Below are 23,034 nucleotides of genomic sequence, written 5' to 3'. Positions count from 1 at the left end.
CCCCGCGCCGCCGCCGTCGGGGGAGACGGTGCCCCGGGGGAGCCCCGCAGTGGCTCGGGCCAGGCCGGCAGGTGAGAGGGGTTGCGGGCAGGGGTGAGGGGGGATCGGCTGCGGCTCCGGGCGGGGGGGGGGGGGGGGCTTGTCCTGCTTCCGTGCGACGCGGGAACACTAGCCCCTCCTCCTCGCTGAGCCCAGCGCCCTCCCGGCCTTCATCGGCCCCCGAGGGTCCTTCGTTGGGTTGTGAGTCTACCGCCCCGCAGGACGCCGGTCGCCCGCAGACTTCATTCAGCGACGGCCTCGCGCGGCTCCCTGCACTGAACCCCTCACGTCGGTTGTGGCGGTGCGTTCTCCCAGCAGAGCCGAGGTCGGCGCGACGACCTCTGTTCTGAGGGCAGCTCTCTCAAGGCCCGAGCGCTCCGACTGGCGCTGGCCGGGGAGACGCTTCCCCGGTGGGCCCGGGCTCAGCCGGCGCAGGAGTGCATTCCCGCCTCCGCGGGAGTTTGATCCGTTCGGCAAACGTCCTCCCTCCCTCCCTCCCTCGGTCCGTCCTGTCTCTTTCTTTAGTAATCCCCAGGCGTTGCGCTTGACAGCGAGGAAACAAACGTGACTAAGACCTTGACCTTGACCCTGCCTTCAGTGAACTTACCGTTTCGGTCACATGGTCTCCTTTCAGGCCTCCTGCGTCACTGGCAGGTGAACGGTTCCTTAATCTCCCCAGCTCCCCTCGAACGAGAGAACTGACCTCCATCTTGGTTTGCGTCGCTTGCCCGCTCGGAGGCTGTAGGATGGCTCCCTGCTTCCTACAGAGTCAAGTCCCGACGCCTCAGTTCCGGCTGGCGTTCAAGCCCTCACCCCTCCCTCATCTCCAGTCACAGTCCCCCGTTAGCTGGCACGTGACCGGCCACCGGGCCTCCAACTACTCATCCACCTGAATTCTTTTCCTTCCGAGCCGCCCAATTTGACTTAATTCCTCCTGCTCAACGAAACTTCCAGGTAAACGGCCTCTGCCAGAACTGCTCTCTGCCTCCTCCCTTTCCCTACAGCCTTTTTAGTCTTCTCTGCCGGCTACCGCGTTGTTGTGAGTCACCTGTCTGCCCCCAGGCTCAGGTGGGAGGCCCTGGAGGGCAGTGGGCACGTCTTGGTCATGGCGATGTGCACAAACAGATCAAAGGGACCTGGCATGGTGGACACTCATTTATTAATGCTCATTTCTTTAAAAAAATGATTTTTTAAAATTTAATGTTTTAATCCTTTTTTTCAGTAAATGTGCATTGAACAGATGAGTCGTAGCCCTACTTTGTAATTTTCTGTCAGATTTTGCCTCTGTCAGCCGCGCCCCAGCCGCTGTGTCAGACTCAGCTTTGAATTATGGTCAGCTATGGAATAGGTCCGACTTGGTCATCATGAAGACCATTTGTTGGGAGCCTATTCATTGCTGCACAGTGTACTAGGCTCTTTATACAACATATCATTTACTTTCCCTTTTTTTTTCTTTTTAGAGAGAGGAAGCGGAGAGGAGGGGAAGCGGGAGAGGGAGAGAGACAATCTCAAGCGGACTCCACGCTGAGCGTGGAGCCCGATGAAGGAAGTGGGGTTTGAAAACTTTGGCAACTGTAACTTTCATCTCAATTGTTTTGAGATGGTGTCTCTTTTGATTTCCAGTTTTAATCCACTGGCCTTTGTTAAGGTCTTCTTGGACAGCCTCCTTTGTCTCAGACCTTAACAAAGGCCAGTGGATTAAAACTGGAAATCAAAAGAGACACCATACCATGACCCTGAGATCATGACCTGAGCCGAAACCAAGAGTCAGACGCCTAAACAACTGAGCCACCCAGGTGCCCCTCATTTACTTCTTAACAACCCTGCGAGGGAGGTATTACGTCCTCCATTTTATAAGGGAAGAAACTGAGACTCAGGGAGAAAAGAAGAAGAACTTACAAATTACAGAGTTAGGCTGTAGATTTGGCGCCTACTCAGTGTGGAGCTCCGGAGCCTGTGCTGTTGAACTGTCGTATTTGTGCTGCTTCATCATGTTCTTCATGTCTGATCTTCTCCTCAAGGTCCCAGCGATTCGTATCTGTTGGATATCAGGAAGCGCAGACGGAACCGGTTCGCAAGCCAAAGGTTAATGGTCATTCTCCGAGGGCAGAGCATCGGCCGTTAGATGATGCATTTCTCCATAATGCTGTATGTGGGGGTATATGTGGTGTGCGTACAGTGATAGTATTTTTTTAAACTCAGAATCAGGACACATGGGCTGGCATAGAATTTTTAGAGAATTTTTCATTTTAAAAATGAAAAGAATAAACATATCTATTATGTATGTGTATATGTGTGTATGTGTGTGTATACATACATTTACACACACTCACAAACACACATATGTAAATAAATCTGTATCATGCTGTGTGCCATTGCCATATGTCTGGTAGAAGTTGAGAACATTTTTGAGGCTGAGTCTAGGCTTAACAAAAAGAACACTGTGATTAATAGCATGGCCTGGCATAGACCCACAAGGGGAATTGTCTGGTATAGACCCCAAGTCTCTCACATTTGCCATCTCGAGATAATGTACTTACAGTTTCATAAAACTTACCTATGAAATTGCATGAATCACTTCTAATGCAGGTATGATGAGAATGGAACGGGTGTTCTCAAAAGATATTTGTCTCCTAAAACCTTGGGGATTGAGGATCACAGCGGATCATCAAAAAACACGAAAATTTCAGGTAAAAACTGCACAGGTGAAGAAAGCTACCTATGTTTATACTTTGACATTGTAAAGTATGTGCATATAATAAAAGTCTCCTTTCTTCATAGAACAAAACCAGAGCTTCCAGGGTGAATGCTAGAAGGAGAATCTCCTGGCTGAGTCAGAATCAGTTAGACTGGAAAATCCTCCTCTGTTCCCCTGAGATGCGCTATTGCCCTGGAAGGAACCTCATTAATTCTTGCTGCCACCACCACACCCAGCATAAGGACCACTCACCCCGGTGGTGGCCTCACGGTCCCCCTGTGATTCTATGGGGCACCGCTGAGACAAAGTAGGCTGTCCAAGAAGACCTTAGCAAAGGCCAGTGGATTAAAACTGAAAATCAAAAGAGACACCATAATTTGAGTATGCCTTAGCAGATAGGGCCTCTCCCAGGAGGGCACAAGCCCCATTCTTCTCCACATGGAATGTTGGGAAAATGGAGAGGCCTCTCCACGGCTGTTCTAACTTCTAGCCTGCCTCCGGTGGAGGCGGAAATTAGCTTCATGTACACTGTTTGGAAGTGCCTCTGCTGACATCTAAACCAATGGAGAGCACCTGAGTTTCCCAACATGCCACAGATCAGGATTCTTACACGATGACCTGTGTTTTCCCTTTTGGATTATTATGGGGAGTGATCTTGCCAGGGTAGTCTCATCTCAATCTAGTAATGCAACAGCCACCAAATACACATGACAGAAGGTAAGGGTTCATTGTGACAAGGGGATCATTTACAAATTGCAGTTAGCCTAGAATCTAGGAAAGATACCAGTAGCTTTGGTTTATCTATAAAATAATTCTCAAGATGTAGGTTAGGGCGCCTGGGTGGCTCAGTCATTAAGCGTCTGCCTTCGGCTCAGGTCGTGATCCCAGGGTTCTGGGATCGAGCCCTGCATCGGGCTCCCCGCTCAGCGGGAAGCCTGCTTCTCCCTCTCCCGCTCCCCTTGCTTGTGTCCCCTCTCTCGCTGTCTCTATCTGTCAAATAAATAAATAAAATCTTAAAAAAAAAAGATGTAGGTTAAATAAGGAGTAGCAGCGTTCTCTGACTTAAGAAGTAATCTAATTTTTACTTATACCTTCCATTGGATTTTAATTGAATCTTGGAATGATTTTTCATTGATCTTTGTTGGGTTGAAGAAAGGGTGACCACCTGTCCCTGTTTTATGTCCAGGACTGAGGAGTTCCCAGGACTCAAGGCTTTTCTGTGCTAAAAGCAGTAGTCCTGGGTGAGCCAGCATGGCTGTCACCCTAATTACAGACCTCAATGAGAGCTTGATTTAACTGTGAACTCTCTTTCTGGGAAGATCCACACACACTGGATATTTTGCATACCATTTCATGAATTGCAGCTTGAGGTACATTTGTGAGTCCCAGATGTTCATGGACCCTGGGTTAAAAAATTCTGACCCAAATAATTACATTTTGGATTTTTATGTAAGCTTATTAAAATCTTTATTTCCTGAAGTAAAATGATACTCTAAGCCAAGAGTCAAACCTAATTACCTTTTTGAGATTTTATATAATTGAAAACATTTACTATTGTAGTTGACATAGAATGGTATATTAGTTTCAGGTATACAACATAGTGATTCGACAATTCTATGCATTACTCACTGCTCACCATGAAAAGTGTAGTTACCATCTGTCACCATACAACATACATACAATGTTATTGACTATATTCCTTATGCTTACACTTTTTATCTTAGTGACTTACTTATTTCACAACTGGAAGTTCCTATCTCTTAATTCCCTTCACTTGCTTTGTTCATCCCCCCCACCACCACTCCTTTCCTCTCTGGCAACCACCAGTTCATTCTCTGTATTTAAGACTCGGTTTGTTTGTTTGCTTATTTTGTTTTTTAGATTCCACATATAAGTGAAATCATATGATATTTGTCTTTCTCTGTCTGACTTATTTCACTTAGTTTAATACTTTCTAGGTCAATCCATGTTATTGCAAATGCAAGATTTCATTCTTTTTTTATGGCTGAGCAACGTTCCAGTGTGTGTGTGCGTGCGTGCGTATCCATTCATCTATGAATGGACACTGGGTTGCTTCCTTATCTTGGTCATTGTACATAATGCTGCAATAAACGTAGGGGTGCATATATCTTTTTAAATCAGTTTCCAATTTCCTTGGATAAATATCCAGTAATGGAATTACTGGATCATATAATATCTCTGTTTTTAAATTTTTAAGGACCTCCATACTGTTTCCACAGTGGTTACACCAATTTACATTCCCACCAATAGTGCGTTAAGATTTCCGTTTTCTCCATATTCTTGCCAACACTTGTTACTTTTTGTCTTTTTGATACTAGCCATTCTGACTGGTGTATGGTTATATCTTATCGTGGTTCTGATTTGTGATTTCCCTAATGGTTAATGATGTTGAGCATCTTCTCATGTGTCTGTTGGCCATCTGTATGTCTTCATTGGAAAAGTGTCTGTTCAGGTCCTCTGCCCATTTTTAATAAAATTATTATTTCTTTGGTGTTGTAAAGTTCTTTATATATTTTTAATATTAACTCCTTATTGGATATATTGGATATTTGCAAATTATCTTTTCCCATTCACTATTTTGCCTTTTTGTTTTGTTCATGGTTTCCTTCATTGTGCAGAAGCTTTTTATTTTGGTGTAGTCCCAATAGTTTATTTTATTTTATTTTTTAAAAAAGATTTTATTTATTTATTTGACAGGCAGCGAGAGAGGGAACACAAGCAGGGGAAGTGGGAGAGGGATAAGCAGGCTTTCCGCTGAGCAGGGAGCCCAATGCGGGGCTCAATCCCAGAACGCTGGGATCATGACCCAAGACAAAGGCAGATGTCTAACGACTGAGCCACCCAGATGCCCCCCAATAGTTTATTTTTGCCTTTGTTTCCCTTGCCTTAGGAGACAAATCCATAAATAGATTGCTTAGGCCAATGCACAAGAAATGACTGTTTTCTCTTAGCAGTTTTATGGTTTCAGGTCTCACAGTTAGGTCTTTAATCTATTTAGAGTTTGTGTGTGTGTATGTGTGTGTGTGTGTTTGTGTGGTGAGAGAAAGTGGTCCAGTTTCATTTTTTTTGCATATAGCTGTCCAGTTTTCCCAGCACCATTTGTTAAAAAGATTATCTTTTTCCTGTTGTATATTCTTGCCTCCGTTGCCGTGGATATATACATGGGTTCATTTCTGGACTCTCTATTCTGTTCTCTTGACCTGTGTGTCTATTTTTGTGCCAGTACCATACTGTTTTGCTTACAATAGCTTTATAGCGTACCTTGAAATCTGTAATTGTGGTACCTCCCTCTTTGTTTTCTTTCTCAAGATTGCTTGGCTAAATGGAGTCTTTTGTGGTTCCATATACATTTTAGAATTGTTTGTTCTAGTTCTATGAAAAATACGATTGATATTTTGATAGAGATTGCATTAAACCTGTAGATTGCTCTGAGTAGTATGGACATTTTAACAATATGAATTCTTGCAATGCATGAGCACGGAGTAGCTTTCCACTTGTTTGTGTCCTCTTCATTTCTTTCATCAGTGTTTCATAGTTTTCAGGGTACCGGTCTTTCACTTCCTCGTTTAAACTCATTCCCAGGTATTTTTTTCTTTTTGGTGCAATTGTAAATGGGATTGTTTTCTTAATTTCTCTTTCTGCTACTTTGTTATTTGTGTATAGAAATGTATTTTCATATATTAATTTTGTATCTTACAACTTTAATCAAGATTTACTTCGGTGTTTTTCCTTTTCAGTAATATCTGGAAGCCATGTCAGAAAAATATCAAGAATAGAGCAAGAACAGACGTCCTTGATTTAGAGAAGTGGTTGAAAGGTAAGTTCAGAGGGAGACTCAGTAACATGAGAGAATTTGAAAAATATGATCCAGGAAAAATTGGCAAAGTAAATATATTTTAAAAATCATACCAGGCCCGAGGGGCTCAGTTGGTTAAGCATCCGACTCTTGATTTGGGCTCAGGTTATGAACTCCCTCAGGGTGGTGGGATTAAGCTCCACGTTGAGCTCTGTGTTCGCTGCAGAGTCTGGTTGGGATTCTCTCCCTCTCCTTCTGCCCCTCCCCACCCCTTGCACATGCCCACTCTCTCTCTCTCAAAAAAAGAATCACACCAGGCCCTCATTTAATTATTTTACACTTAAAGATTTTTCAAAATAAAAAATAATACATATTCATTATTTAAAAATTAGAACCGACAGAAAAATATACCCAAGAAAATGAATAATCACTTGGAGATCATCCCTATGATCATGTTGATATATTTCTATCTAGTCTTTTTTTTTTTTTTTTAAGATTTTATTTATTTATTTAACAGAGAGAGACAGCCGGCGAGAGAGGGAACACAGGCAGGGGGAGTGGGAGAGGAAGAAGCAGGCTCCCAGTGGAGGAGCCTGACATGGGGCTCGATCCCAGAACACTGGGATCACGCCCTGAGCCGAAGGCAGATGCTTAACGACTGTGCCACCCAGGCGCCCCCTATCTAGTCTTTTAAAAATTAAACAAATAAAAAATTGGGGTCATCCTCAATTATTTTTATTTTGTGTACATAGTTGTAATTATATTGTGAATATTTCAACAAATCATTAATAGAATTTTAACATGAATTTTAATGTCTGCTTAAGATTTTATCAAACAAATACACCATAATTTATTTAAGCATTCCTGAAAGGAATAAGTTTCCTTTTTAATTCTGTACTCTCAACACTTCACTTCTTGTCATCAAATGCTTTTGGGTTTTTCCCACACCAAGCAATTCTCCAGTTCTCTGTGGGCACCACCAAATGGGTGTCTTACCATTTAATTCAGTTTTTCTACCTGGTGTTAACATTGGGTCTCACGGATTAGGGCATCAGTCCCACAAGACTAACCCCCCAACTCCAGGCACCAACCACAGGTTACAACCTGTGCTTCTGATCGACCAGCTGTAGCTCAGAGGTTGTCATGACCACTCCTTGGGTTCAGTAGTTTGCTTGAATGGCTCACAGACCTCAGGAAAACAATTTACGTACCAGATTACTGGTTTATTATAAAAGGGTAATTTATTATAAAAGGACAAGGAATGGGGAGAAGGGATTCGGAGCTTCCATGCTGTCTGGGCATGCCACCCTCCCAGCACCTCAACATGTTTACCAACTCAGAGGCTCTGCAAACCGCATACTTTAGGAATTTTTATGGAGGCTTCATCATATGGGCCTTGTAGATTATTAACTCAATCTCCAGGCCCTAGCTCAAGGATGGGAAGTGGGGCTGAACATTTCAAGCCTCTAACCATGGCTTGGTCTTTCTGGTGACCAGCCCCCACCCTCAAGCTCTCCAGGAGCCCAGCAAGGTTTGCCTCATTAGAACAGGAGACACTTGTATCACCCAGGAAACTTTAAGGGATTTTGGAGCTCTATGTCAGGAACTGGAGTCAAAGACCAAATATTAGAACAAAAGATTCTCCTAGAACCATTATCCCTTGGGAAATTCTAAAGGTTTTAGAAACTCTGGCCAGGAGCCAGGATTAAAGACCAAAATATATATTTCTTATTATATCACAATATCACAGTTCCCCAATCAGTGTTGGGCATCTAAGTTGTTACCAGTTATTCACTATTATATTTGTTACATTTAATACTTTAAAGAATGTATCTCAATTTTTGTATACTTATTTTCTTAGGCCAAAAAATTTTAAATATCTTCAGAAATATTGCCAAAATTGCTCTTGAGAAATTTATTATTAATAGTTTTCACCCTGGCCTTCATTGGGTGTATTAGTTATCTATATTGGGTTGACAAATCAGCCCTTAAAATTTGTCAGCTGAAAACTATAAACATTTATTATTTCACAGTTTCTGATGGTCAGGGATCTGAGCTGGGTGTTTCTGGCTCAGGGGCTCTCATGAGATTGCGGTTCAGCTGTTGGCCAGGACGGATGAATCAAGGCTCAACTTGAGGAGTTCCAAGTTCACTCGCTGACTGATGGCCAGACACATTTGTTCCTTGTCATGTGGGCCACTTTTATAGGGCAGTTCACAACATAGCAAGCAGCTGGCTTCCCTCAGAGCAAGTAAGCAAGAGAAAGAGAGTGCTCAAGAAGGAAGCCTCAGTCTTTCTATAATTTCTTTTTTTTTTTTAAGTAGGCTCCACGTTGGGTGTGGAGCTCAGTTCAGGGCTTGAACTCACGACCCTGAGATCAAAACCTGAGCCGAGATCAAGAGTTGGTCACTTAACCAACTGAGCCACCCAGATGCTCCTATAACTTCATTTTGAAAGGAATGTCCCATCATGTTTCCATATTCTGTTTATTAGAGCAAGTTATTAGGTCCAGGCCACACTCATGGGGAGGGTGTTATTCAAGGGCATACATACCAAGATCTAGAGACTGCCTATTACAATACATTGCCTTTCATAGCATTTTCATTTCGAGATAAAGCTTGGCCAAAAATAACCACCCAATTTTATTTTGCTTTGTTTACATTTGGTTACCTGTATAGTTGAACATGTGTTTATTTACTGTTAATATTTTATCCAGTAAGCTAACATGTATTGAGCATTTACTGTGAGACAGACACTGAGCTAAGCATTGTATATGCAGTTTCTCATGTAGTCTTCCCCAAAATTCAATAAGGCAGGGACTTTTATTAACCTCATTTTATATATGAGGGAACTGAGGCAAAGAGAGATTGAAGTTATGAAAGGTTATGAAAGTCATAACTGATAAACAAGGTTGCTTCACAGTCCATTCTCTTAACCACAGTCTTGTCTTATATGCCTCTCATGCCCATGCATGTATTTGTACTTTAAACATATGTGCACATCCCCAAACAATATATACGACTCCATTTTAAAATTACACATTACAATGATGTAATTACAAATGATGTTATACCTACAAACATTTTTGCAATATTCTTTTTTTCACTGAACACTGGCTTTAGATTTCTCCATGTTGATAAATGCACATATGTGAATTCAATCATTTTAACTACTCTGTAGTATTCCATTGTATGAATGAAATCAGCCAGTTTCTTTTCCTACTAAAAAGGGTTATTTGGTTTCACGTTCTTCACGGTTAAAGGTGATGCTATACTGAACAGCCTTCTGCATGTTTTCTCGGGCACATTTGCGAGACTTTCTCTAGAGTAGACACCTCAAATGAAATTACTGGCTACCAGGACTCATGCCTCTCCAAAATAGCTGTGGCGGTCTATTTGCCAGCAATGTAGAACAGATTCCACCCTGCCTGTATCTTTGCTGTGTGAGCTTGCTAGGAATGCCTTAACTGAGTAACAGACTTGGTGGCCTAAACAACAGAATTTTATCTTCTCATAACTCCGAAGATGAGAAGTTCAAGGTCAAAGTGCTGGAAGGTTGGTTTCTTCTGAGGCCTCTCTCCCTGGCTGATAGATGGCCGTCTTCTCCCTGTGTCCTCACAGGGTCTTCCCTCTGTGTCTGTGTCCTGATCTCCTCTTCTTATAAGGACACTAGTCCTACTGGATTAGGGCCCACCCATATGACCTCGTTTTACCTTAACCACCTTTTTAAAGGTCCTGTTTCCAAATACAGTCACATTCTGAGGTCCTGGGGGTTAGGACATCAATATATGAATTTTGGGGGACACAATTCAGCCTCTGATACTTACCAACACTTGGGTTTATCAATCTGGATGGTTTTAAAAATCAAGTGAATGTTTATAAATGATATCGTGTCATTTGACCTGTACTGGCATGTGTCTTTTCCCTGCTAGACAGTAGTTCTTGAAATTAGACCCTTTGTTTTACTAATCTTTGTAATCCCCACTGGGAAACCCTAGTTGGCATTTAGTAAATACTTACCATTTGAATTGCATTTTTTAAAACCAACTTGAAGACAAAGAGGCCGGTAGGTTCTATCAGCTTTGCCTGGTTAGGACTGTTATTACCAAAATACTTTTTAAAGTTGTTTTCCTTAATTTCAAGATTCATCAGGTACATAGTTGTCATTCATGTAAATAATTCCCTGACTCAATTATCCAGTTTGCAGTTTATCACAGCTTTCTGCTTTTCTGCTTCTTTTGCTATGAGTCTCTGCAGAGCATTTCCTGGATTCTTAGAAATCCCAGTACACCTAGGCAAGGTGGGGACGCAGTGTAAGCAAAATACAAAATCAGCCTAATTCACTTTGGTTTTTAGTTCTGCCAAAGGAATGAATCAGCTGAGTTAAATGAAGACCGAGAATGAACCTATAGATCAAGTTATCTAATTAGAAAAGATACTTGATCCAGGTGTGAAGCATTTGTTTTTATATATTCTTTTATCTTTTTATGAATGATATAATTTGATAAAATTTTATTTTTATTATTTTTTTTTAGATTGTATTTATTTGAGAGTGCGCGTGTGCATGTGCGCGCGTGCGCGTGCGTCTCCGTGCGTACAGCAGGGAGGAGAGGGAGAAGCAGGCTCCATCCCAGGACTCTGGGGTTATGACCCGAGCCAAAGGCGGGCGCTTCACTGACTGAGCCGCCCAGGCGGCCCTGGAGGAGGAGTCTCTTGATGATTTCCTGAAGAGGTGCGATCTTATAAGCAGTCCAGCCAGATTAAGTATTTGGATTTCCTGAGAAATTTCCAGGATTGCAGTGAGGAAAGGACCGTGCACAAAATCCTCCCCACGTCCAAACGCGGGCTGTACAGACCGTCCACATCGCTATGATATTCGGATCCGCTAACCGTTGATAAACTTGCAGGGAGACTCGGATTCCTCAGCTTTGTGGAGCTATCTATGCCCCTCGGGAGACCTGTGTTAATGGATGTGGGACAGCCTGATCTGTGGATGGTCCCTGAGAACTTGGCCTTGGGGAACAAAAGGGCTACAGGTACAAAACTACTTTGTGTTCTTAATAAAATTATTGGAATTAATATTGAAATTGCTTTCCAAAAAATTACTTAAAAAAATAGAATTACTTTCATGTAAGAATTGGTCTACCTCCCTTGGCTGAGGAGGCTACACAGTGTCTTGGGAGGATATCAAAGTGCTAATTTGGTAGGACTCGCTTCCGCCTTAACGTTCCCAGTGCCACACTTTATTTTTAGCTTTGGCCTTCTGCAGCACTTGACCTTTTGCCTGGATAGAGCAAGGTACTGTGGAGCTCAAACCCACAGCCTCCCCTGTCCGGTGCAACACAAGGCATGTTAGGTGGTTATACCTTCTCTGGAAGATCTGCAATCCAGAATGGTCTTTCAGGACAAAGTAAAGCTGTGTATATGTGCGTGTTTTTCATACCATTGCCTTGCATGCCTGGATTATAGTCATTTCTTTTACATCTCTTCTGCCATCTGCTGCAAGAGATGAGTATCATCTTAACATTTATGAAGATATTTTCTTGAAGACTTATTTATTTTAGAGAGAGAGAGCACGTGCACGTGCAAGTAGGGGGAGGGGCAGAGGGAAAGGGAGAGAGAGAAGCAGACTCCCCGCTCAGCATGGCGCCCAGCGGAGGGCTCCACCTCATGACCCTGAGATCATGACCTGAGCCAAAATCGAGAGTTGGAGGGCTCAAGTGACTGAGCCACCCAGGTGCCCCTTTATGAAAATATTTTTTAAATGTAGATAAGGATCTGGTACCAAAATAATCATCCCCCTTGTTTTAGAATAACAAAAGCCTTGGAAACAACATTCAAAAATAGAAGAGTAGTTAGACCGATCATGGAATTTCCATACAATGAAATAAATACCAGGCAGCCATTAGAAAGGATTACCACAGATTTTTTTTTAATTGAAATGGGAAAACGCTAATTATGGGATATTGAGTGAGAAAACTTGAGTCCCAAACTACACATGCAGCATGACCGAGGCTGTGCCTTTGTGTCACCGTGCTTGCTCAGCAGCGCCCTAAATGGGCTCCAGGCGTGACCCCTACCATCCATTCTCTGCACTGAAGCCGGAGAGGTCTTCCGAAATTCAAATCTAATCTTGTCCATTCTACACTTCACACTCTCCAGTGAGTGGAGCAACAGCCTTTCGAAGATGTTCGGGCTCACGAACGCGGGGTCCAGAGCCCTTTGTAATCCTGCCCCTGGTGCCCTTGAGCACCTCCTCTCTGGCAGCTCGCTTCCGCCGTCTAAAGCCCTGTTCTTGCCACCGATGAGACGTTGATATCTGTGCCTTCTGACTAGAATGCTGATGCCTTCTTTCTGCCTTGGTATCTTCTCATCTTTACATCTCAGCTGGGAAGCTTTCCCATCCCTACCCTGGCTTGCTTGTTCCTTCTCTACCCTTCCATTACTCTTTGTGTGTCCCCTTCTCGTAGAACTTACTTCCATTTGATGTAATTGCTACTCTCCTTAACCCGTGAGGGCTGGGTCTAATGGGTCATGTCCATTATTTTGTTCCCAGCAGACAGCACCACAGGGTAAGCACTCAGTAACTGTTGAGAAGTAAATAGTGAACGTATCTGGAGACAAGCTGGTTAACAGAAATTCCCTCGAAGTCGTTGAATGTGGGGTGGCTTTAAATTTCTTCTTTCTTTTCATACTAAGACAAAATAATTTTTTATTGTGGTAAAAAAAATTCATAAATTTGTCATCTTAACTATTTTGAAGTGTACAATTCAGTAATGTTAAGTGTATGTGCATTGCTGTGCAACTGATCTCTAGAACGGGCCTGTCTTGCAAAACTGAAACTCTGTATCCGCTAAGCACACATTCCCTCTCTCTTTTTCCACCACCCTTGGTAATCACTTTTCTGCTTTTTGTTTCTATGATTTTAAATACTTCATATGAGTGGAATCATACAGTATTTGTCCTTTGGTGACAGGCTTCTTTTGGTTAGTATAATGTCCTCGAGGTTCACCCATGTTAAAACAAATTTCTGATATGAACCCTGTGACCTCTATAACTAGAAAAGTAGTAGTATTTAGAATCATCGGAGCTAGAGGTGACTCTAGAATTTCTCTGGACCAGTTTTCTCCACCCCAAACTTTACTTGGGTCTAGATGAGAAAGCCAAAAATGGAAAATTAACTTGTCCAAGGTTAAAGGTTTAATAATGGTGAAATTGAGCTCCACAAAGATAAAAATAAGTAATAGAGGTGTTTAGTTCTTTACACAGTTTACAGCACATTCTCTGCTTTTATTTTCTGCTTGACGTTAGCTGTTTAAATCTAACTTTATATTCTATGATTCCATTTCCTGTCTGAAGTGAAAATAATCTGCCCAGGTCATTTCTTTGTTCAGAAGGTGCACTGAAGTTCTCTGTTCACACAGAGAATGTTAAGTTCTCTCAAAATGCATTCCCCAGGTGGTCCAGATTTTGCATTCTGGGCATGGGGATCCTGCTGGCATGAAGAATAAAAGGATTCTTTAGGTTTCTGAAAGATTTTGAATTTTTTTTTTTAAAGATTTTATTTATTTATTTGACAGAGATAGAGACAGCCAGCGAGAGAGGGAACACAAGCAGGGGGAGTGGGAGAGGAAGAAGCAGGCTCATAGCGGAGGAGCCTGATGTGGGGCTCGATCCCATAACGCCAGGATCACGCCCTGAGCCGAAGGCAGACGCTTAACCACTACGCTACCCAGGCACCCCAAGATTTTGATTTTTGAGCCATGGACATCTAACAGGGCTGGAGTCACCAGCAAAGAACCAGAAATATTTTAGTCCAGCTGCTTGCTACTGCGTAACATTCTCTCTTCCTACCCAGAAAGAGATCTCATAAGCTACAGTGTCTCAAATAAATACTAAAGAAGATCCCTCTTGTTCTCAGTGTCAAAACTAGTTCATTAGTTCACGTGTATTTTGAGTCAGCTATATGCCTTGTTGTTACATACAGACACGTTTAAAACATGTATGGGATACCTGGGTGGCGCAGTCGTTGGGCGTCTGCCTTCGGCTCAGGGTGTGATCCCGGCGTTCTGGGATGGAGCCCCGCATCGGGCTCCTCTGCTGGGAGCCTGCTTCTTCCTCTCCCACTCCCCCTGCTGTGTTCCCTCTCTCGCTAGCTGTCTCTCTCTGTCTCAAATAAACAAATAAAAAAAACAAAACAAAACACATGTATTTCCTGATTGTGGGGAAAAAGAATCAGCAACTTTCAAAGTTAAGGGAAAGGGTTCTTAGCAATCCTGTAGTCCAATCCCCTCACTTTTTATGTGAGAGACCGAGGCTCAGAGAGGGACCTAGAGTCAAACAGCTAGTGAGTAACACACGAGAATCTGGGATGCCTGCTTCTGACCTCCAGGCCACGGAGGACATCACAACCGCCTGGACCGTATATGGGCTTGCTTTGAAGAAGGACACAGAGACTCTCACTCAGCTTGCTTTATTAACATTTTATTCTTTTTCCCCCTAATTTACTTGTCAACATGATTTTCAGCCTTGTCTTAATATCTGCACTGGTTTTGAATCATGAGGAGAAAACTTGGGAGATTTCTAGCCCACAGTGATTTAGAACAGCTTGACAGTGTGTTCCAGCACTGAAGGGATTATTTTTCTTCCCTCTAATAGGTAGAACCAAGAAAGGAAATTCCAAACCCCAGCTGAGACAGGGCCCTGTGATAAATGTCTGTGCCTTGGTTTATGGGAAAGAATGACTAAAACCTGCTTTGGGAGGGATCTTTTGCTTGGTGCTTTCGGTTTTGTTTATGACTAGAAGATAGGAGGTCGTTTATGTCTAAGAGTCAGGTTGCAGTCCATTTTGGCAGTCTTTCTAACACAAACACACATTTTATGTTAGGATTTGAGGGGAAAGAGACTCCCAAATGTTTCACTGTGATTTGCCCTTAGAGTACTCTAAAACACTGTGAAAATAACTTTAGGAATTTTTATTAAATGGCAGAATGCTTAGCACTTTGTATTACTTTATGACTTTATAAGTTTATATTCCTGATGTTAAACTTAGTGAATATATGTGTAAGTAAATAATTGCATTTCTCTGAAGTGTAGGAAAAAATTATATCATTACCATACCTTGCTCTGTAGCATTCCAAGAGACCAAATAATATTATTCTCTGAACAAAAAATACCCCAAGCTATAGTTATAATGCAGAATATGCATAATAATGTGCAGTATGTTTACATTTATGTGAATTAATTTAAGGAAACGCACCCTGTAACATTTGCTTGATGTTGTCCTGTAACTGGTATTACAGATGTAGGCGCTTAATGCGAGCCGTAGACAGGGCTCGGCGCTGCTGGGTCCCTGCCAATTCCACAATTCCTCAGCAGATGCAGATGCAGAATCACCTAAAATGTTCTTCTCCATTGGGCAGACATTTTCTCTGTGTTGCTTCCTGAAACATAGATGAACAGAAGTCCTACGTTTCTCAGTCATGTGGTCACCAGGTTGATTTCATACCACGTTGGGTACACACCGGGTGCCTGTTTGCTGGACTGTCCTCTCCCCAGAAATAAAAGCTGACATGGACCTCTCACAACACGGAGAGTGGCAAACCCACTCAGGCACACTCAGTGAAAAACCAACCAACCAAGTTCCAGTGGGTGAGCAAGAGGTCTGGAGGTGAAAGACTGAGGCTCTTTTAGGAAGGGTCCCCGGAAGATAAATGAGTTGTCCAGTATTTCTGATTGATGACCTCAAAGGAGTGAGAGCCTTGGCCGTCATTTACTTTCAGCCTCTCGATTTGAAGTCAGAAGTCAGTTTCAACATGATTTCCTTCTGTGGTTGCACCATGTTGTGTTTGCTTATGTGCCAGAGTTCTGGGTCAATGTCACAAAAACCTCTCCTGCAAACTTATATTCTTTTCTGGCATCTTTCCACCTTCTGCTTTCCTGGCAAACCGTTTCTGAAGTGTACTTTGCTTTTCCCACTCTCTCGTGCACACTGAAGTCCCCTGGCATTGGTTCTCCTTCCCTTTGAAATTACTCTGCTGAGGCCTCTTGGGACCTCCACGTTGCCAAACAAAATGCACGTTCTCCAGTCCTTAGTTTATGTGACTTCTCTGGAACATTTAGCTCTACTGAACACCCACCGCTTCCGAAATCTGTATTTGTGCTTGGCTTTATTATACAATGTCACATTCTTTTGGTTTTCCACTCTTCTCTCTGGCAGCTCCTTTATGGGTTCCTTCGTGGTTCTAGCTTCTCACTTCTTAGGTGCTAGGCTGCCCAGATGCTATTCTCATTTATACGTTCTTAGAGTCACTTTCATGCACACCCACAGCTTCGATATCACTCCCGTGGTGATGACTGTCATATCTACAAGTCCAGCTCACACCTCTTTGGCTTGAGTGTCAGGTGTGTCCATGTACTATAATCCACCTCAAACGTACCATGTTCAACGCCCGCTCCACCTCCCAGGTCTCCTGTCTCTCAGCCTCTGTCCAAATCAGATAACTGAAAAGTGTCCCGGACTCCCATTCTTTCTCGTCTCACACTTAGTCGGTCGCCAGGGAATGTAGAGGCTACCTCCTGCTCATCTCTCCCATCTTCTCTGTCCTCTCTGCCTGCGATGAGGCGCTGTTCCGCTCGCCTGGACCGCAGCTGGTCCTCCGAGCTGGTCTCCATGCCTCCAGGCCACCCACCTCTTCCCGGACCCGCACACGCTGCTGCAGGGATGCCCCTTCTAAACTGCAAATGTCATCACGTCACTTTTGCCCGGGGTACAATCTGTCATTCCCCCCGGACTTAAGAGTAAAGTCAAGTCCTTGTGGTTTTGCATGCCAGGTCTGGTTTTCTTTCTCCACAGAGCCAGTTTGCCCTTGTTGTGCCCTTGTTGTTGAAGCTCTGGTGAGCTTCCTCCCGGGGTTCTTCGTTACTTCTGGGGCCTGTCAGCTCGTGGGCCCCAGCACATGGGGTTTACGAAAGCTAAACCTTGGGTTAAACCTTCCACCTGACCACAATGCATGCCTAAGTTAATCCTGCCCATGTTGGGACCCCTCATAAGGGGGCACCCTCCCAGAACCCAGACAGGGCAGTTGTGGAGGGGGCCCACTTTTCCCTCTGCCCTCGGTTACCTGCTCCCCCACCAGATGTCACATGTCGAAAGACAAACACAACATGGCTGACTGTCACTGACAGTTGCCATCTTCTTTACTCTGTGAGGGAACCCAGTGAGCCTGGGTTCTCCGGGCTTGGATGCTGATATACGCAAGGGGCAGACAGGGGTTTGAACAATTCTTTTCTCTGTAACACTGTTCTTATAGGTCAGTTATTGGATATTACCTCAGACCTCCTTCAGACATTCCTTCTGTAATGTAGAGGCTAGAATGAGTCGGAGTACAAGTGATGGTATCTAACTCAATGTGGCATCTGCAATAAAGACATTTAATGATCTTGCAAGATAAAAACTCTGGGAGTTTAGGGCTCCAGAGTTGTTTTGGCAACGCTGCAATGCCACCAGGGGCCCAGACCCTTGTGCTCCGCCATCTGTAGCAAGACTTGCCATCTTCTGCCTCATCACCTCAGGGTCACAGCTGCTCTGGGCATCACTTCATCAGAGAGCCTCCTTCAAAGGCTGACCCTGAAGGGGAGCTTTCCGGGTGGAGAGACATCTCCTCGTGTCTCTGTCCTTTTTATCAGGGTGAGAAATCTCTTCAGGAGCCATCCCAACAGATGTCTCTGGTTTTCATTTTATCCGTGCCCATGCGACAAAGATCCCCTGAGCTGGAAGGAAGACGAGGGAAGAGGGTGTCAGGTGTTTCCCCAGCATCTTTTGTGGGACTATCTGCCACCGTGGAAGAAGGAGGAGATAAGGGCAGCAGTAGCATTACCACATGAAATGCATTCCAGTCTCCCCGTCGGTGGATAGATGTCTTAAGTGCTCAAGGCTTGTACTCTGAAACACAAAAGAGAGAAGTCCACCCATAATTTTAAAATATTATCCCCTGTATATAGCAACACATACACAAATGGATATGTGCTAATACATTTTTTTGTCTTTTTTTTAAGGTTTATTTATTTGAGAGAGAGAGAGAGGGAGAATGCAAGCAGGGGGAAGGGCGGAGGGAGAGGAGAGAAAGAATCTCCAGCAGACTTCCCGCTGAGCATGGAGTGCCACATGGGGTTTGATCCCAGGACCCTGAGATCACGACCTGAGCAGAAACCAAGAGTCAGCTGCTTAACCAACTGAACACCCAGGCACCCTGCACTTTGCTTTTTTCACTCAACAATGCCAACTGTATCATATTCTAAATTCCACAGGTACTGCACTCTATTTCTGGAGTTGCTAAGGTGGCTAGTCATGTGCAGTATGACACTTTTAATTACTGTAATTTTATGTTTCACTATGGGGTAGGGCTAGTCATCGTCGCTACTCTTCAAAACTTGCTTCGTTGTTTTTGCAGGTGTATTTGTGTAATGTGAGCCCCATTTAGAGCTGAGCTATGCCTTAAAATCTTGTTTCTATTCATATTTACACACACATATACATTTATCTAGAATTATGTGCTTGGCATGTTGACAGAGCCACTTTATGACCTGTCTCAGGTCACAAATTCAAATGCCCACATAGGCCAGTCCTGTAAAGGAAGCAGGCTATAGATCAAAGATTAAACAGGCAGGGATATTCTTAATTTCCAGAAAGAAATAATCTTTCACCCATTATTTTTTCTTGAACTCTGTGGTCCTTTTAATCTCTGATAGAAAAATGGCAACAGGGACATATTTCTCTGCTACTCAGTGGATGGTAAGTGGCACCTGAAAACTGACCTCCGTTTTAGGGAAAGAATAGTGGGGATTGTGGCAAATCTACTTCTTCTCAAGAGAGCGGGGGCCATGTAGCCATAGCCAATTGTCGTTACTAAGAATTTACAGATATTGACACATCTTCTGACTTTTACAGAAGAACTAGGAAGCCAGATTTTATATGAAATTTTCTTATCTAAAATGTTAATATTAATAGAAGGTTTTGTGGAGGGTTTGGTTTTGCTTTTTGTTGACGGGAAGAGCCCGTTTAGGATTCTCTCCTGATTTGTCATCATTCTGTTTCAGTTTCTTTATCTGTAAAATTAAGTTCTTGGTCTAGGCCATACTCAATTTGTGACTAACTAAAGATATCAATGCAATTTTGCTGCCATCCAAAACTTGCCTGTTATACTTAAGAAAAGAGTTCATTAATGGCTCCTGGGTGGCTGTCAATTAAGCCTCTGCTTTTGGCTCAGGTCATGATCTCAGGGTCCTGGGATTGAGTCCTGAGTCAGGCCCATTGCTCAGCGGGGAACCTGCTTCTCCCTCTGCCTGCCGATCCCCCTGCTTATGTGCTCTCGCTTGCATGCTCTCTCTCTAAAAATAAATAAATAAAATCTTTTAAAAAATTGTAAAAAAAGTACCTGCATCTGTTTATTTAAAAAATGTTAATATTAAACACATCTGCAGGCCAGATGCCACCCACAGGCTACTAGTTTGTGGACTGAATTCACCATTAAAAATTATTATATTCAAATTATTATATCTGTTTTTACTGTAAACTGTTATTTTTAGTTGACTAAACCAAATGGTAAGCAAAATAGCCATAAAGCAAGACAGCTCAGAAGAAGCTATATTTAAAATTTTGTTGGATAATGTGAACATTAACCAGGAGCAACCAAAATGAAATATAATAGCTTCTACAGCTAGTTTGGGCATAATCTTATTTATTCATTTTATTAAATAAATTTGTTTTTTGAGTACCTACTAAATTGAAGGTGTGGTGACAGGCTTAGTAAGAACAACAGTCTAAAAAAGACAGGATACCTTCCTTGGGTAGGCTGTCGTATAGCTGATGTTAATATAAAGCAGCTAATGTCAATATTAGCCCTGCTTTGGATGCAGGTGGTTACATCCCTACTGCCCATATACACATACATTAATATGTCATTTTAGTAATATAATATATGTAAATAAATTAGACCTTTTCTTTTAAGGATCATCCATAATGTAAGCCAAAAACAAAACCAACCACCCAAACAAAATAACCCCTCCAACTTCTAGAAGAGAGTTCTTGTTTTCATTAAGAAATCCAAACAGTGGGAAAATTAATCAAAGTAAAGCAAGCAACAAAAGAAAGAAAGAAAGAAAGAAAGAAAGAAAGAAAGAAAGAAAGAAAGAAAGAAAGAAAGAAAAAAGAAAAGAAAGCAAAGTTTTAAATTAGGGTAACAGAGAAAAAAGCTGACTGACACAGGATTCCTGACACCATATCCTCTTTTCGACCTAAGACATGATGATTATTTTTATGTCACTTTTTTTTTTTATAGATTTGTGACTGGAGAAGATCAGCTTCACTTTAATTGTATTTGAAGTCAAATTGGCAAATTTGTTTCAATTTGATTTTCTCTTACTCTTGACCAGTTTCAGGTAAGATTTTAATCAAGGTGGATGTTCCACTTTTGTTCTTATCTTTGTTTCTCCATTGGTTACTTTCTCCTCCTAAGGGAATTACAACACCAGCCATTATTTACGGTACCTATTAAGCTGAAAATGTTTTTGGACAGGGGTATGAGAGAAATACACTTCAACTGGCACTTCTGTGGAAGGGACTGAGAGTTCTGAAATCATCTGCAGTGTAATTTGTTACCAATAACTGTGATGATTGTGAAGCTGCATCCTGAAAATACAGTTTCTCTTCCGTCTATTCCAATTGGGTAATCCAGAGAATGTGGTAAAGAAAACACATATAAGTTTGAATCACACATCCTAGAAATGGGAGCATTTTCAAGTTCTGTTACCTTGTAAGTTTGAGGAGTTGTTGCATGATTTTCAGGAAGTTAGAAATATAGCTACTGGTTTTACTATGACAAGGTCCACATTTTCTTATTTTTTGCTTATTGTTTGACAGAAAGATTGACAAATTAAAAGAAAACATCATTAGTCCACAGGAATTTCAGATAGCCATTGAAAGCGGGTAATAAGGATTTACATAGATGCTTTTTCGATAAAGTACTATGCATGATGGAATCTTAGGTGATTTCACTTTTGCACAGTGCATATAGTCCATCAAAAATATTTTTTTCTTTTTTTCCACAGTAGATGACAAGAAGTTGCTTTTACATAAATTTAGGAAAGAAAATGACATGACTAGCATTTTAAGAATTTCTGAAATTAGTTGATCTTAGGTGAGACATTTTAGATTTTTTCCTACCCAGTAAAAAACTACCAGTGATAATTTCTTGGATTTGCAATGATAATATTCAGAATTAATCATTTTATTTGATCCTCTGTATCCACACGTCTCGTAATCAAATAATTCACATCTCTGATTCTATATATTGTGAATTAGTTCTTCATCATGCCTGATTTGAGAACAGGTTTGTATTTCGACTTAGTGACCATGAAAATTTCTAGGCCACCAGGTGGCAGAGTGTCCTTGGCTTAGACCGGATATTACATTTTCTGATTGCCAGCGAATGTGAGTGGTCTTCAAACCTTTTACTCATGTACCCCTAAAATAATTTTGAAAACGTATGCACGAGCCAGACTTTTAGGTTTATGTATGAAATTATTCAACAAGAGTTTAAGTAACCGAAGAGATGTGACTTCTGGCATACTATAGTGACATTTTAAAATAAAATTATTATCTCTTTTAAATGAACCCAACTGAATGCAAAGTACCATAGGGATTTGATAGCAACCATAATCTGTTGTTAAAAATTCCAAAACCAGCTCAGCTTCTACCTTGGATACTTTAATTACTCCTTTTTCTCTGTGACATCGTATTTTCCATTTTATTTCCTCTACAGAATTTTACACTAATATAAAATGTTTTATGCTTAAACACTTTGCCCACATCATTCTTCTTCTCTGCTACAAGAATCTGTGTATAAATCAAACTAGATGTTTTGTATTTCCAGTGACCATAAGGTTCCAAGTGTCAAATTTTCATATTTCTGTATTTCTTATATATATTAGTATGTATTTATGAATTTTCCCAGTATACACTTATTTTTTCATTAATTTGAAAAATCCTGAAAAATATTAGGAGACAAAAATGAGCCTTTAATTGTGCCACTTGAATAATATTTATAGAGAATAATAAATGACAACCCCTGGTTTGCTTCTCTCTTCCCACTTTGCCCGGATAACTTCTGTGAGTTGAGGCCCATTTTTTCATATTTTTTCTAAGTTTATAAAGATCTACCTATGCCTTTAAAATTTGGAGCACAAAATATTAAGGCACTTTCAAAATTTTTAAGAGATTCTTTCTTTCCTAGCATTTAAAGCAGTGTTTCATTGGGGATGTGTGCATATACACACACATACACACAGACATATGTACATGCATATGCTAAAAAATTATATGTATTGAGATGTGATATCGCTAAAGTTTAGAGCTAAGTCCCAAGGAGTTTAGGAAACTGCAAAGATAATGGGAACACTGTTCTCCATAGCCCTCCCTCGCT

At 41.9% G+C, this 23,034-nt stretch overlaps 1 long non-coding RNA gene across 2 annotated transcripts; it reads left to right on the top strand.

Annotated features, from left to right (window-relative positions):
• The first annotated feature begins 556 nt into the window (after positions 1–556).
• LOC123784568 (uncharacterized) lies at positions 557–20,988 on the top strand. Of its 2 annotated transcripts, none has more exons than XR_006777501.2 (6): positions 557–993; positions 2,061–2,187; positions 2,629–2,729; positions 6,496–6,575; positions 11,461–11,589; positions 20,893–20,988. It is a non-coding gene; the product is annotated as an uncharacterized LOC123784568 (long non-coding RNA). The 2 variants fall into 2 exon arrangements; XR_015722032.1 differs by having other exon boundaries at positions 11,089–11,589.
• Positions 20,989–23,034: the final 2,046 nt, after the last annotated feature.

The sequence above is a fragment of the Ursus americanus genome, chromosome 27 (assembly GCF_024610735.1).
Source record: "Ursus americanus isolate L20-20 chromosome 27, mUrsAme1.1.p, whole genome shotgun sequence".
NCBI classification, from domain to species: Eukaryota; Metazoa; Chordata; class Mammalia; order Carnivora; family Ursidae; genus Ursus; species Ursus americanus.
Note: the sequence above shows the minus strand (reverse complement) of the source record. Positions and strands in the feature narration are given on the sequence as shown.